This window comes from Capra hircus, chromosome 28 (genome assembly GCF_001704415.2).
Source record: "Capra hircus breed San Clemente chromosome 28, ASM170441v1, whole genome shotgun sequence".
In the NCBI taxonomy this organism is placed as follows: Eukaryota; Metazoa; Chordata; class Mammalia; order Artiodactyla; family Bovidae; genus Capra; species Capra hircus.
Genome location: NC_030835.1, coordinates 12,922,025 through 12,937,809, shown reverse-complemented (window position 1 = coordinate 12,937,809; position 15,785 = coordinate 12,922,025). Strand labels below are relative to the sequence as shown.

At 44.0% G+C, this 15,785-nt stretch overlaps 1 protein-coding gene across 30 annotated transcripts in view; it reads right to left on the bottom strand.

Annotated features, from left to right (window-relative positions):
* The window catches only part of KCNMA1 (potassium calcium-activated channel subfamily M alpha 1), a 768,728-nt gene that overhangs the window by 90,368 nt on the left and 662,575 nt on the right, over positions 1 to 15,785 (bottom strand). The gene's annotated exons all lie outside the window — the stretch shown is intronic.

Genomic DNA, 15,785 nt, shown 5'->3' with positions numbered 1-15,785 from the left:
TGGAATACATGATTTCAATACTAAACAACGCCCTCTCTCCTTGCCTTGACAACTGTATTTGCACGCACTGTCCAATGCTGCACTGCCCCCACCTGCGCCTTCACCTCCCACCTGCCACACTCCCTCCATAGAGGAGAGCCTCGAGCTCAGAGGCATCTTAATAAACTTGTCTTGAATTCTCAGAGCTACATTCACTTGCTCTTGCCTTATTTACTGGTGGAGAAAAAAGATGTCTCTGTAGAGGCCTCCCCTCCAGCGGACTGGCAGAGCCTTACCAACGACCGTACGAAATACAATAGAATCAGGCAGCTCTAATGAGCTTACAGCATAAGAAATATAAATCCTGCATCTTGGCCCGTATCTGTTGTCTACATTCTATCTCTGATAGAGATTCTGGACCTGCATTTTGAGGGAGGTATTTGAGTGTCTAACACAATGACCATGTAAAATTAGGATAGTATCCCAGGCATTGCTACCTATCTGTACAGTGGAACTATTTCTCCTGAATAATCTCATCAATTTGAAATAGAAAATATAAATAAGTTGAAACATCAAAAATTTAAAGTTATTTTACCTTTTGAACCATCTATTTCAAGCGTAAAAGTGAACTTTCAGTTCTTAACATTTCCTCCTCTGAAATTTCTCTGACGTTTCTCATCTGTATGTTTGGAACATAGACGGTATAATAGCAGTCCCTCTGATACGGTCCAGAGACCCAGAATTGAACATTTAGGATTCCTACCACGGCCCTCCTAGCAGGCCTCCCAATCCCACTTAAGGCTGCATTTATTTATTCCTGCGAATTTTCTTTTAGGCTGCACCAAATGACAAATATTGTGCAGGGCAATCCTACAAAGTTATCTTCCATGAACATGCTAGATTACTACAGGAACTGTCATATCTGATCTTAAAAGGAGAACAATCAGCTTGGAATAACATCTCAGTACCTGGGTTGCTGCAAAGTCTGGAAGTGTCGTAAACCAGCAGGTCACCTTTCAAACACTGAACTCAGCCCCAAATGCTAAAATAAAGAGGCAGTTGCTGATAAGAATGGGTTACAGATCATAGCAAGAGAAAACTTGAATATTTTTGTCCTTGAAGAATTTTTTAAGAGTTCTATAGATATCCACTACTCACCATAAAGAAGGAGTCTGAGAAAATGAACAGAATAGATTCTTTCTTCCTAGCCCTAGAATGTATTTTAGTTGGAAGAGAGTCTTAACAAATTTTCCCTGAAGATACGGAGTCAGTTTGTTTATTGGTTGGAGAGGAAGTATTATCTCAAGGAATACTTCTGAGTATTCCTGCCCCCAATATTCAGGATTTATATTCATATAATATTAGAAAGCAAGCAAATGATGTAGCAAGCTGGCCAAAATTCCTTTTGGAAAGTATGTGCCTTGAAAGGGAGGAGTTACATTTTGATTTCCTATCTTTCTTGGGAGGAATCATCCCTTGGTTATACTGGTCTCCAACTCTCATCTTAGAAATGTAAACAAGCAAGCCTGATGATCAACTGCCCCTCAATGAGAAGAAAAAGACAGCTTTTTAATGTCAAGCCTCATTAACTAGGGTGAGGATTTGGGTACCCCATGTATTATTTGACACTAGAGCTGCAAGCCAGGATTTGTGCTGAAACATTTAGAAGCATCAGGGAGGTCTCAGAGGTAAACCACGTTGCACTCTGTGCTTCCTGCAAGCCTCTCAGCCTGCCCCAAGATCATTTAAATATAAGTCATCCAGGATGTTCCTAAAAGAAGATCATCTGAAGACTGTCAAAAATCTCCCTGAACAAACATATTTCCTTTTCTGACTAGTCATGGTACCTTGGTTTGACCTTTGGTTTCTTGAATCAGTAAAGCAACCAGTAAACCTGAACCCCCTCTTCTGTGCCAGGAATGGAGGAGACTATAATGATGAAGGCTCCGGCCCTTGTTAAAGAAAGGGTTATCATACACTGAGAAAGAGAGAAAATGCCCACCAACAGTGGTGATAACACTGCAGCAAGTGTTATAGCAAAGTAATGTACAAGGTGGCCTGAGAATACCAAGAAAGTTGTCAGTTGCCTGGTATTTGAGTGATCAAGGAGACCTTCACAAAGAAGGTAACATTTGCTCTGAGCCCTGAAAGGTGAGAAGGAATCTCAGCCTATTAGTCATGATCCACTAGAAGCCATTCAGAGGACTGAGGCCCCAAAGAAGATCCAAACAAAAGATGTTATCTTGGAGATGTTGTATTGCCTGACCTAAGGTGCAGAAGACTCAGGCCAGGCTCCCAAGTGGCACTCAGACGTGCACTGGGAGTCAAGTGGAAGAGATAGGTTCAGCTGATTGAATGTGACCGATGGAGCTCACACTAGGGTTTGGATAGAGCCCAACTCAAGTTTCCAAAACAGAAGAATGTCATACAAATGGGAAGTATTTTTAAAATGACATGAGTTGTTTCCCAAGGCAGTAGATCACTCATCATTTGAGACATTCCTAAGAAGCTGTGGAAACAGAGGGGATTTCATTGTAAATGTTGGGTGAGCCTCGAAGATCTTTAAGATTTGAAGCACTGTTCTCTCAACGAACAAGAGGTGCCTGGAGAGTTTATATTTTTTAACCACTAGTGAGTATCAATAGGCTGGAGGGCACGCAGTAAGCATAGAAAAGTTGTTTTTGGAGCAAAGATGGAGGATAAGTAGCACTAATCCTGAAGACTGATAACTAGAACTACTCCCTATTAACTAGATTCACCAGATGTCTGGGAGGAATCTTAGAATGTGAATGAGAATCTTAGCATGAGACTCTGTCACTACTCTGGGCCAGACAGGATATGTTTCTTCACCATGTCTGTTCCTGCATCAGGGCAAGTGACATAGGGTGGCTTAGGCTACTGAGAGATCTCTGACATAGGTGAAGAGTAAAGAGTCAGTCATTCCACAGGAACTTCTGCTCCTTGAGCATGTCAATCAACAGTGCTTTAGTTAGGGGAGGCCCAGGAGAAGAATAAGGCAGTTTGTTATACGTGGAAAGGAGGACCATCAGAAACCTCCCCGAACAGAGAATCTCATCTTTATTAGTTTACAAAATGAGGAAGAGAGCCACTTTTACAAGTTCTCAGAAAACTCTTTTAAAGACTTAGTTGGAACCAAGGACCAATCCTAGATACCGCCCTTTGCATCTGAACTATCTTATATGCTTCCTCAACTCACAAAGTAATCCCAACTCCCACCAAATGGACCATAATTGATTCAAGGCTCATTTGTTACTTACCACCTACATGCCTTGTTTTAGGGTGAAACTATGAGGGAAGGATATCTGCTGTGTAGTTGTTACGGACTAAATTGTATCCCCCTCCATCCCACAAAATCTGTATGTTGTAGCCCTAACTCCTAGCATCTCAGACTGTAACTGTATTTTGAGATATGCTCAAAATTAAAGAGGTAGCACAGTTAAACTGGAGTCACTAGGGCAGGCCCTAATTCGGTATGATTGTTGTCCTTGCAAAAGGAGGAACTTCAGGCAAGCACATTCAGAGGGAAGAAGATGTGAAGTCACAAGGAGAAGAGGCCATCTACCAGCAAGAAGAGAGGCCTGAAACAGATCCTTCCTTTATGGCTTCAGAAGGAACTAACCCCTCCAACAGCTTCATCTTGAACTTCCAACCTCTAGAGCTATAAGAAAATTAATTTCTGTTGTTTAAGACACTCAGTCTGTGAACTTTGTTATGGCAGCCTGAGCTAATTAATACAGTTGTGTACCTTGAATAAAAATGGGCACAATTGACCAGATGTCACTCCATTGATCACCCCGGCTGTCCTCTTGCACCTTAGGGCTCAGCTGTTCATTCAAAGGAAAGAAGTATCCTGCCATCAGTTTAGGAATACATGGAAACATACCAGAAATACACAGTATCTTCACGAGAGAGTTTGGGCCACATACATCCCCAATTAGATCTGCTCTGCCTGGGAGGCTTCCTGGTCTTTAACTTATGCATTTGAAGATCAATACCTCTGACAACCCCATCCAAAGAAAAAGAAGAAGCCAAGATACCAACCCGTTAATTTGTTCAGTGGAACCAAGAGAGCTGATCCTCCAAGGGAGTTTTTGGAAGTGGATACCACCGATAGAAGAAAACCAACTACTTCTTTAGCATAGTGCTTGTGTATACTGGCTTCAGAGCCAAAATGTTTGTCTTCAAATTTTGGCTCATCTACTACTTGCTACATTGTGCAAGTTTCTTCATTTGTAAAATGGCAGTGTTCAATGTCATCATTAACTAACGGTTTCAATTTAAGGACAGTCTGAGTAAAGACATGGTGTGCACCTGGCACAGAGCATCCCTCACTAAATGTTAACTACTATTATTCTTATCATTCTTTATACTTTGCTTACACATCACCAGACAGTCAATACCGAAATCAGATTGATTATATTCCTTGCAGCCGAAGATGGAGAAGCTCTATACAGTCACCAAAACAAGACCGGGAGCTGACTGTGGCTCAGCTCATGAGCTTCTTATTGCAAAATTCAGACTTTAATTGAAGAAAGTAGGGAAAACCACTAGGCCATTCAGGTATGACCTAAATCAAGTCTCTTATGATTATACAGTGGAATACTGTATAATCTATTTGTAATATTACAAATAGACTCAAGGGATTAGATCTGATAGACAGAGTGTCTGAAGACCTATGGATGGAGGTTCATAACACTGCACAAGAAGTGGTGATCAAAAACCATCCCCAAGAAAAAGAAATACAAAAAGGCAAAATGGTTGTCTGAGGAGGCCTTCCAAATAGCTAAGAAAAGAGGTGAAAGTCAAAGGAGAAAAGGAAAGATATACCCATCTGATTGCAGAGTTCCAAAGAATAGCAAGGAGAGATAAGAAAGCCTTCCTCAGTGCTCAGTGCAAAGAAATAGAGGAAAACAATAGAATGGGAAAGACTAGAGATCTCTTCATTAGAGATACCAAGGGAATATTTCATGCAAACATGGGCATAATAAAGGACAGAAACAGTATGGACCTAATAGAAGCAGAAGATGCTAAGACGAGATGGCAAGAATATATGAAAGAACTGTACAAAAAAGATCTTAATGACCCAGATAACCACGATGTTGTGACCTAGAGCCAGACATCCTGGAATGTGAAGTCAAGTGGGCCTTCGTAAGCATCACTACAGCAAAGCTAGTGGAGGTGATGGAATTCCAACTGAGCTATTTCAAATCCTGAAAAATGATGCTGTTAAGGTACTGTACTCAATATGCCAGCAAATTTGAAAAAACTCAGCAGCGGCCACAGGACTGGAAAAGGTCAGTTTTCATTCTAATCCCAAAGAAAGGCAATGCCAAAGAATGTTCAAACTACTGCACAATTGTACTCATTTCACATGCTAGCAAAGTAATGCTCAAAATTCTCCAAGCTAGACTGCAACAGTCTGTGAACCAAGAACTAGCAGATGTTCAAGCTGCGTTTAGAAAAGGCAGAGGAACCAGAGATCAAATTGCCAATATTTGTCGGCTTATAGAAAAATCAAGAGAATTCTAGAAAAACATATACTTCTGCTTCATCAACTATGCCACAGCCTTTGATTGTGTGGATCACAACTGTGGAAAATTCTTAAAGAAATGGGAATACCAGACCACCTTACTTACCTCTTGAGAAATCTGCATGCAAGTCAAGAAGCAACAGTTAAAATCGGATACGGAATAAAAGACTGGTTCCAAATTCAGCAAGGAGTATGTCAAGGCTGTATATTGTCACCCTGCTTGTTTAACTTATATGCAGAGTACATCATGCAAAATGCCAGGCTAGAAGCACAAGCTAGAATCAAAGTTGGTGGGAGAGATATCAATAACCTCAGATATGCAGATGACACCACCCTTATGGCAGAAAGCAAAGAAGAGCTAAAGAGCCTCTTGAAAGTGAAAGAGGAGAGTGAAAAAATTGGCTTAAAACTCAGCATTCAAAAAAACGAAGATCATGGCATCCAGTCCCATCACTTCATAGCAAATAGATGGGGAAACAATGGAAATAGTGACAGACTTTATTTTGGGGGGCCCCAAAATTGCTGCAAATGGTGACTGCAGCCATGAAATTAAAACATGCTTGCTCCTTGGAAGAAAGGCTATGACAAACCTAGACAGTGTATTAAAAAGCAGAGACATAATTTTGCCAACAAAGGTCTGTATAGTCGAAACTGGTTTTTCCAGTAGTCATGTATGGATGTGAGAGTTGGACCATAAAGAAGGCTGAGTGCCGAAGAACTGATGCTTTTGAACTGTGGTACTGAAGAAGACTCTTGAGAGTCCCTTGGACTGCAAGGAGATCAAACTTGTCAGTCGTAAAGGAAATCAATCCTGAATATTCATTGGCAGGCCTAATACTGAAGCTGAAGCTCTAATACTTTGGCCACCTGATGTGAAGAGCCAACTTTAGAAAAGACCCTGATGCCGGGAAAGATTGAAGGCAGGAGGAGAAGGGACGACAGAGGACGAGATGGTTGGATGACATCACCAACTCAACGGACATGAGTTTGAGCAAGCTCTGGGAGATGGTGAAGGACAGGGAAGCCTGGCGTGCTGCAGTCCAAGGGGTCACAAAGAGTCAGACACGACTGGACAACAACAACAAAGAATCCAGTCATGTGTCTGTAGCTCTTATAATGGTGGAAAGGAGACAAGAAGGAGAGAGTGGTTCCATAATAAAGACGGGTTCTCCTACTATTCCACTGACTACTATATTACTACCATTGCTACTAAGATGAACAGCCCTCCTGGGTTGAGCTCTTACAAATGTTGCTGTGGTAAGACTTTTACCTACATTTCATGATGTACTCATCACAACGACACCAGCAGTTTCTGTTATTACGCTCCATTTGCATGGATGGGAAACAGAATGTGGGTAAGTATGTGGCTAAGATAACACAGCTAGAGGGAAGAGAACGAGGCTTTGCCGAGAGAAGTCTTCTTAACTGGAAGTCAGTGGTGCTTGGTCCCTATCTCAGGCCTTCCCACTTGCAGGAAGCAGCTGGGTCATGTTCATTCCCCACGGCAGTACCCCAAGCCGCAGTGCCCTATGCTGCAAAGAGAGGAAAAGCAGCATGTCGGGCAGTTATGAAATGCACAGCTGGCGTGAATAATCAGTAGAAAATTTCCCCATGAGCCCCTGTCAGGACAATGTGCTAAGGAGAGCCTCAATAATCAATTAAGGCTAGACATGCTTTTGTCTTGTCCTGATATCTGAAGACTGCATTTAGGAATACCCACATTTTTATAACAACTGAGGTGCCCCAGTGAGAAGCCCCAGTGAGTTAAATTTTTCATAGCTATGCTTCTTGAATCTCAGCTCATACCTCCATAGTCCACAGCTAGAAATTAAGCATGCCTGACTTCAAAAAAAGAATAAAAGATCATTGTTTTGAGGATTTACAGAGCAAGGAATGCCACTTGCCATCAATTAATCTCAGGAAGCGAAATAAATGCCCAGCTACAGCAGACACACAAAAAGCTTGCCTTGAAGACAACAGCCTAAAGCAAAACCACAAATCCCTTCTCTAGCAAACCTGCTGTGAGGAAGCTGGCATTATATTTTAAAGAGCACAGTTCCCCTAAGAAGAGAATCTGAGTTTTTTCCTGTGGCAGTGGGTTCTGTGCTGGACTTCAGAAATTTATACTAAAGTACAAGGAACCAAAACCAACCAACCAAACAAAAGGTATTAAAGAGAAAGTTACCACATGGCTTTTAAATTGTCTCCTTTCCTTGCTTGATTTTCAAGACCTCATTTCTACTCACATGATGCAGCCTTTCCTATCATTACAGGCATCCCATCTAGATTGAGGCCAATCCTGCGGCGGTCCTCCTGGGAAATGGGAGTCTTGATAACATTGGGTGATTTCTCCTGCCTTTGTAGGCCTTTCATCCCAGTGGTGAGAGTGATTTTATTGAGTATCTATTATGTCCCATAGTAAGGGTATCATGACATTTCTGAAGCCTCATAATTTGCATCAAATGCTCCTCCTGAGCTGTCCTCCTCCATAACCTCAGACAGACATGGCTAGGAACTCTTACAGAAGTGAGATGATCTTTCAGAGATAATAATTTGCATGACTGTCTTATCCATTAGTTGGTGATGTTCTTCAGGGCAGGGAACTCATATTTTACTCTCCCACACATTTCTGGAACCCAGCAGAGGACTTAGTAGATGCTCAATAAACAACCAAGTACCAAGAGAAACTGATGATGAATGATCTCTAGTCTCTGACTATCTCTTCAACAGAGTACTCCAGACCTTCCAAGCAGACCAGAAGAAGTCCCCAGAGAAAGCCCATTCAACTTCGATTTCCTATAACAGTTTGTTTGGGGAACAGTCAAGGCTCTTGGGCTGTTTCCCACTTTACAGGAACAGCGTCTGTAATAGGGCATGGTGATTGGGAGGAAGACCCTATGTCTGTAACCATTCAAGCTACCTGGAAGGTACCCAGAGCCAGCTGCTGTAAGTGATCAGCACAAAGTACTCATGTTTGATGTCCAGTGGTGGTCAATACAGATGTTCTTAACTAAGCAACTATTTAGTGCTCCAATGCCAGGTCTGAATATTTCTGTGAGAAGGGGCCCCATTACATGAAGTTTCTCCCACTGCTCTGATTCATGTAAGGAGCAGTTCTCAAAGTGTGGCCCCACACCAGCTGCCTCAGCATCACCTGGGAGCTTTGAAGAAATGCAATTCTCCAGTGAAGCCCAGACTTACTCTGTCTTAACAAGATGCTGTATATCCCTCTGACGCATGCTTAAGTTTCAGGATCGTTGTCAAGTTTCACCCAGATCGATAGGCTTTGTGGTTCAAGTCAATCCTATTATAGTTAACATCTATTTGGAACATACAGACTGGAAGGTTATAGTCCTATTCAACAAGGACAGGACCAGAGCAGGACCATGGAAGGGAGTCAGTGCAGAGTTGAAGGAGATACCTCACGTGCCTCACTCTAGTCCCTGCTTTTCAAATGGAGAATGCAGATTTGGGGACAAAAGCAAATCCAGGTCACCAGCTCTGACTCTCTTTCTGTGACTCTCTGGAACTTTAGGGGTTGTGTCAACATTTGATCGAAATTTCTAACCCAGATGCAAGTGACTCTCTCTTGCTGAACTCTATCTCCAAGAGCTAATCAGCAAATAAGCATAAAAAAGTAAATGAAATATTCATTCTTATTAAGTACAACATATAGTTCAGTTTTTTACCCTCCTTGGTTTCCATCACTTTCACGCTACAGAAGGCAACCTGGCAGGTATTAACTAAGTCCTTCAGAGCCACATTCAGGAGCAGCAGGTCACACACACGCCTCTCTGGCTGCACCAGTCAGAGATGACTGGAGGGGGTCTCAGGTGGTCTCCTCTAAAGGGGCCATACTTGGGTTTTCAGTACCATAAATGGTTCTAACTCAATGGATCTGCCTCTTTCTTGGGTACATTTTATTTCTGGGTGGGTTCTATTTCCTGCTATGTTGCAAGGATCCTGACTTTGAGATTCTGGCTCCAACCTTAATTCATCCTTCACCACTGCCTCCACCATCCTGGATAATACTCATCTCTCCTGAGACACGGCTGCCCCTGCCCCCACTCCCAAATCCCACCAGATAGGCATCCTGGGAGCCACCTTGAGAAAACCTTCAGGCCACTCTGGCCACACTTTCTGTATCTCTACTTGCACTTTTTTTTCCCCCTACCCAACAAATAAGCAATCAAGAACTGTTGCTCCTGAGTATGTCATCTCTTGCTAGGCAGCCACTGTTCTCAGAGGAAGAAGGAAATTCGTGCCTTTATGTTTGGGAGACAAGCAAGGAGATTTGACATGTTCTTCAGTCCTGGAGGAGAGTGGACAAGATGCTCTTGAAACCAGGGGATGGGATAATGACCCTCTGCTGTGCATGCTCTGTGTCTAGGGAGCTGTGTCCAACTCACCCCAGCCCTGGGACGGTGAGACTCACCATTTCTTTCCTCTCCAGTCCTGTGGGGGCCTGTCACTTGTGATTTGTTTGTGCATTAAGAGGTGAATTTACTCAGCTAAGCTGTCCTGGCTTTCCTTCTTCATTCTTCCCAGTGGATGGAATTGTAAGAATGGCATTCTGTCTCCAACTCTGAGTGGACTCAGGCCACTTTGCCATTTTCTGTTACTAAAACCTTTCAAGCTGGCAATCCTAACAGAAAAGACCCAGTGAGAGGTATGAATCAAAAGGGAAGGGATGGAACTTAACAAGCAGATGAGTTTATTTCACTTAACAATCTGTTAGTGCCCACAAGGAGGATAATCTGTTTTTCTCCAATCATATTTCCACTTTCATTCAGAAAACAAGCCGCTCATGTTTCCTGGGTCTTAGGATATGAAGCTCCTTTCACAGTGTTCAGTTTATCTCTGGGGCACTGTCATTTATCCTCACTAGCCTGGCTGGGGGCTATCTCTTTGTGGAAAGTGTCTACTCAACACACCCTGGGTAGATCCTCAGGGCCCATGGCATCTCATCCCAAGTCCCCCAGCACCTGAGGGAAGTGGTGTAACTGATGTAGGGAATGCTATGTCCTTCTTGGGAAGATTGTTTAGCCCACATCTGGCCCACGGTTCGACAGCAGACCCTGAATGATTTGGTACCCAAAGGACTTTGGCAGAGGCCAAGGCGGGGATAAGCCTTCCCTTCACACCTCTGAATTTATGTATCATGTGTCTCCAGAAGGCCCAGATGCAGGCTTCTAAACCCTTCCTTATGCCATCATCAGTGATCCTCTCAAAACACAAGTTAGGGTACCACTTCCTCAAAAACCTGCAAGGTTCTAGCCTACGACAGGAAAGGCCTTCATGACTAAGTGCTAGAACGCTCTCATATTGTCAACTCTAAGAACCTCTTTCTCCAGCCACTTGCAATGGCCTAAGCACTATCCTTTTGCCTCTAGCAGGTGCAGGAGTGAAGCAGTAAATAAAATGGATGTGGAAACTAAACCATTTAGGTTCATGTCGTCCCAATTAGGTAAGACTTGTTAGATTTACAACTCTTTATATCTCTGTGATTCAATTTCCTTATCCATAAAATGAAACAGTGGCCCCTCCTCATGTAGTTACAATTCCATGAAATAACAAGCATAATGCTCTAGAAATGATGCCTGGCACCTGGTAAACAGTGGACAAGGGTGGGTAGTGCTATTAGTCAAGAGTTCTCCTCAACCTTCACAGCCCAGGCTCAGCCTCCCAAACTAGAGGCAATGAGGGCTCTCTGTTCTCACAGCCTGTGTTGGTGGGTCACCACCCTGCCCTTACTTTATTTTGCTGTATATTCTTGTCTGTCTCCCACATTAAACCATCAGCCTTCTGAAGACAGGCCTGAGTTCGATCCCTGAGTTGGGAAGATACCCCTGGAGAAGGGAAAGGCTACCCACGCCAGTACTCTGGCCTGGAGAATTCCATGGACTGTATAGTCCATGGGGTCACAAAGAGTCAGACACGACTGAGTGACTTTCACTCATTTCACTAAATCCATATACTCTGAAGACTATAACCCACTTTATTTTCATACCCTCAAAGACCTGCAACATCGTGAGTACAGCAGATTCTCTCTAAACCTTTCCCAGATAAAAATTAATCCGAGAAAGGAAACAGAAGTGGGCAGATGAAAGGCATAACCTTTGGGGGTGCATTTGAGGACAGAGCAAAGGAGCCAGGGCATCTTCCCCATACCAGTCTATCCACTGAAGATATCTTCTCAACAGCCAAAAAGCATCTGTGAAGGCAACCACTTGAAGGTGGTCATGAAATAAAGTGAATGTGATTGTACATGGGGCTGGAATTCAGAGAATCCAAGAATCTCCTTCAACTGTAGTCAAAATGGTGTCCAATGAGCTTTTTTTTCCCTAGAAAGTCTTTCTAGATAGATTTCATAGAACAGTCAATGGGTCTGTGTACATGCTAAGTCACTTCAGTTGTGTCCGACTCTTTGCTACCTCATGGGCTATAGCCCATCATCCTCTATCCCTGGGGATTCTCCAGGCAAGAATACTGGAGTGGGTTGCCTTGCCCTCTTCCAGGAGATCTTCCTGACCCAGGGATTGAACCTGTGTCTCATATCTCTTACATTGGAAGGGAGGTTCTTTACCACCAGCATTACCTGGGAAGCCCTAATGGGATCTGGCAGCACCCTAATGAAGCCAGAACACTCTCATATTGTCTACTCTAAGAACCTCTTTCTCCAGCCACATCAAGCCACTTGCAATGGCCTGAGCACTACCCTATTCCCTCCAGCAGGTGCCGGAGTGAGGCAGTGAATAAAATGGGTTTGGAAACTAAACCATGTCGGTTCATATCTTTCCAATTAGGTAGGACTTACTAGAGTAAGATTCCTTACTAGATTCCTTACTAATTAAGAACCCTTGACTTGGTTATTCAGAGACAAAGTGCTTTGCTCTAGAGCCTTAAATGGAAGGAAGACACAGCTTTCCTTACAGGGCACACAGACACTGAGCAGGGAGAACCTGCTTGGTGATTTTAAAGGGAAGCTAGGAGAGGCTCCTTGAACCATTCCATGTTAAGAGACCAACACTGAGAAGAATAACAGGGCCCCGGTCACCTCCTCAGTCCACTCCCTTGCGGGATTTGAAGCCAAAGGTCTCTATCAGGACGCACAGACCCCTGACTTGGAGCACAGATGCTTGCCATTGGCTCGGTCTGGTTGTGAGGGCTGTTTTCTGAAAAAACATACTGCCCCAGGATCCAGACACACCGAGCAAGGCAGCTCATCTAATGATGGTGCAGAGAGAAGTGACGCTCGGAAGCCAGGGTAGGCCTGCTACCAGAACAAAGGGGAGACAAAGACCATTAGTACGGAGTCCCTGCTTCAGTTCCTGCTGGCAGATGGCTTGCAAGGACCCCTCACGCAGGAGCATGTGTTACTTGCAGAGGCCACAGTGGTAAATTAGAGCCTAGCCTGGCCCATTCTGGGCTCTCCAGTTTCTCTCGGAAAGTTTCCTATCACTGCCCATAGGCCACTAAAACCTGCCTGCATTCAGAATGATTGATTCTGCTCAAGCAGCAAGACACAAACTCATGTCGAAACACCACTTCAAATGAGTCATTAGCCTCCTTTATGGATGTTTCAGGTCATAAGGAATAGGACCTGCGAGTCCCATCTCCTGTAGAGTAGATAGGGAGTGTTTGCAGATGTGGTTTGGGGTGGGTGGGTGGGTGGGGGGGACTCTGTTTCCTGTCAATCAGCAAGATGAAGCTAGAAAAAAATAAGCCCTGGCAACCTCATGGCCAGAGTTGGTGATTCAAACCCAACCACCCATGGGCTCTTCATTCCTACCCTGGAAATGAAGGGCAACAGGGCTCCACAGAGTCTGTGGAGTCTCCACGGACAGACTCCCATCTTGACTCTGTAAAGAACCCGGAACACAGAAAGTTGCAGTCAAGGAGAGGAATGTCGAAGACTTTCTGACGTGTCATGGGACAGCCCGTTCCAACTGAGCACCGATTGAGGTCGTCATGGGCTGGCGGGGTAAAGAGCTCCAGTAACAGCAGCCCCAGCAATAGCAGCAGCCCAAAGGCAGCAGCACCAGAAACCTGAGTTCTGTAGCTCGGCAAGTTTCAGCTCACCGCCTGACCCACGTTTAGCAATTCTGATGTACCGCAGAGTAGACAGCCCCAGCCCGGGATGACTGCCTCCCTCAGCCCCTCTCCGACAGGCAATGAAAGCAAGACCCACTTTGAAAATTCTCCCCCATCATGCAAACTGACACAGGCGTGCTTTTCAAAAACCCACAGCCAATCTGTTGATCATTACTTATTTACAAAGGCCTCGGGCAGAAAGTCCTGTAAAAACCATGCTTGATACGGTATATACTAGCTTTTTCTGCTTGTGGAAAAAAAGTCCCCCCAAGGCTACCTCAAACCATCACTTTCTATTGCACATAAAATGTAGCGTGTAACACTAAAGTATTTAATATATAGGGTATAATATATCTACAGGAAAGGCATTTGTGTAGAAGTATGTTACCCCGGATTTGGTAATTTGATGTTTTGCTGAAGGCTACGACTTAAAAAAGCTTCCACCTCATACAGAAGACCTGTCATCTTGGTACCCAAGAGCCAACAGAATAAAGAAGTACCCTTAAGCAGCAAAACTTTGACACAGCTTTGAAGCATATGAAAACAGTATAACTCCTCAGAATTATTATTACTCAAGATCAAAGAAAGGAGCCATACTTTACATAGCAAACAGGGACAGGGAATTTGGCTCCAAAGGTTTCAGATTTTTCAGACTTCTCTTTATTTATTTATTTGCTTCTCTAAATTTAGGCAAAAGAAAGCGCCTGGGCTTCTGTCTGTTTTCAGTGGATAAAACTATTAGCATGAGATAAGGCGATCACCTAATGGTGAGTCAATAGAGAATGGATGGGAGCATGACAAGTGGCATTGGAAAAACAAGGGCTTGGCAGTGGGCACGTTTTATTTCTCCTCATAAACTGTGAACAAGCAGGTAAATCAGCAGCACCCAAGCAAGACTGAGCAAATGGGAAACAGGAAGCACTGAACAGCAAGAGGGGATTGTGACGGAAAAGGACATGGGGCGGGGTGCGTCTTCTGGGACTTGCGTTCTCGACCGCATGAAGAACTTGCCCTGTCTCCAACCTAGAAAGGTGGCTGTGGAGAGGCAGGAAGAGGCGAATGCTAGGAAAAGGTGGGGAGGGAGAGGAATTCATCCTGATTTTTGTATCAATCATCAAAGGGAGGAGAATGGCGAATGGCAATGAGAAGAAGAAAGCACCATCAAGATGGCAGGTGTTTCCATGGCAGGGAACATTTAGGGAAAGCAGTGCAAACCTGAAATCATTCCTGTTTCACTGAGATGCTGGAGAGTGAGGGTGATGGGGGAAATAAGCACTAGTATTGGCAGACGAATCAGAGACAAAAAAAAAAAAAAGGGAGAAGAAAGATGAAGAGGCCAAGAAGAGGAACCAACAGAAGTCTATTGAAAACTGGCTTCACCTGCCTTTTCCTAGAGGAAGCTGCAGTCAAGATAAAGAGAGGGGAAGAAAGGAAAGAAAGAAGGGAGCAAGGGAGGGGGCAGAGAGAGGGACAGAAGGAGGGAGGGAAGGAGAGAAAGAGAGCAAAAGAGTGCGCACAAGCTCTATTTCATAATTAATATTGCTTTTAGCCTGAGCAGAAGCGGATTACTTTTGAACTTTGCTTTGGCAAGTCCACAGATTATCAGACTTTTTTATCAGTCAAAATCAATTAACAGAAATTTGATTTCAATCGACAGGATAAAGAGAAGGTAATCTTCAGGTTCATTTTTGATTGTGATGATACATCTCACATATGGCCTTAAGTACAGAAAACAGTCCTCGGAGGGACTCCAGCGGGAAGAGACTTGCCGGAGGCAAACTAACCACACGCGCCCCTCTGATTGGCTGCTGCCGTCATTAGTGCCACTGTTGTTTAGGAACTACACATAGACAGGGCATGGTGACAGCTCAGACTTTAAAGCCTATGTATTTTTCAAACAGCTTTTCAAACTGTTTTTCATGACAGAATTTTTTCAGCTCTATCATTAACTGCTGACAAGCTGACAGAATAAATACTCCAGCCTTTAAGAAGCCATCTAACGATCTCGTCCCCTCCTCCCCTGCGAGCTTGCTAGGGAGGGGAGCTGCTGGGCCCCTGAGGGTTGGTGGTGGGGGGGGGGGCGGCGATGAGAGGAGATGGAGCAAGAGAGGGACCCGCCACCAGGGGACCCGCTGCACAGCCCAGGCCCCCATCCATCCTT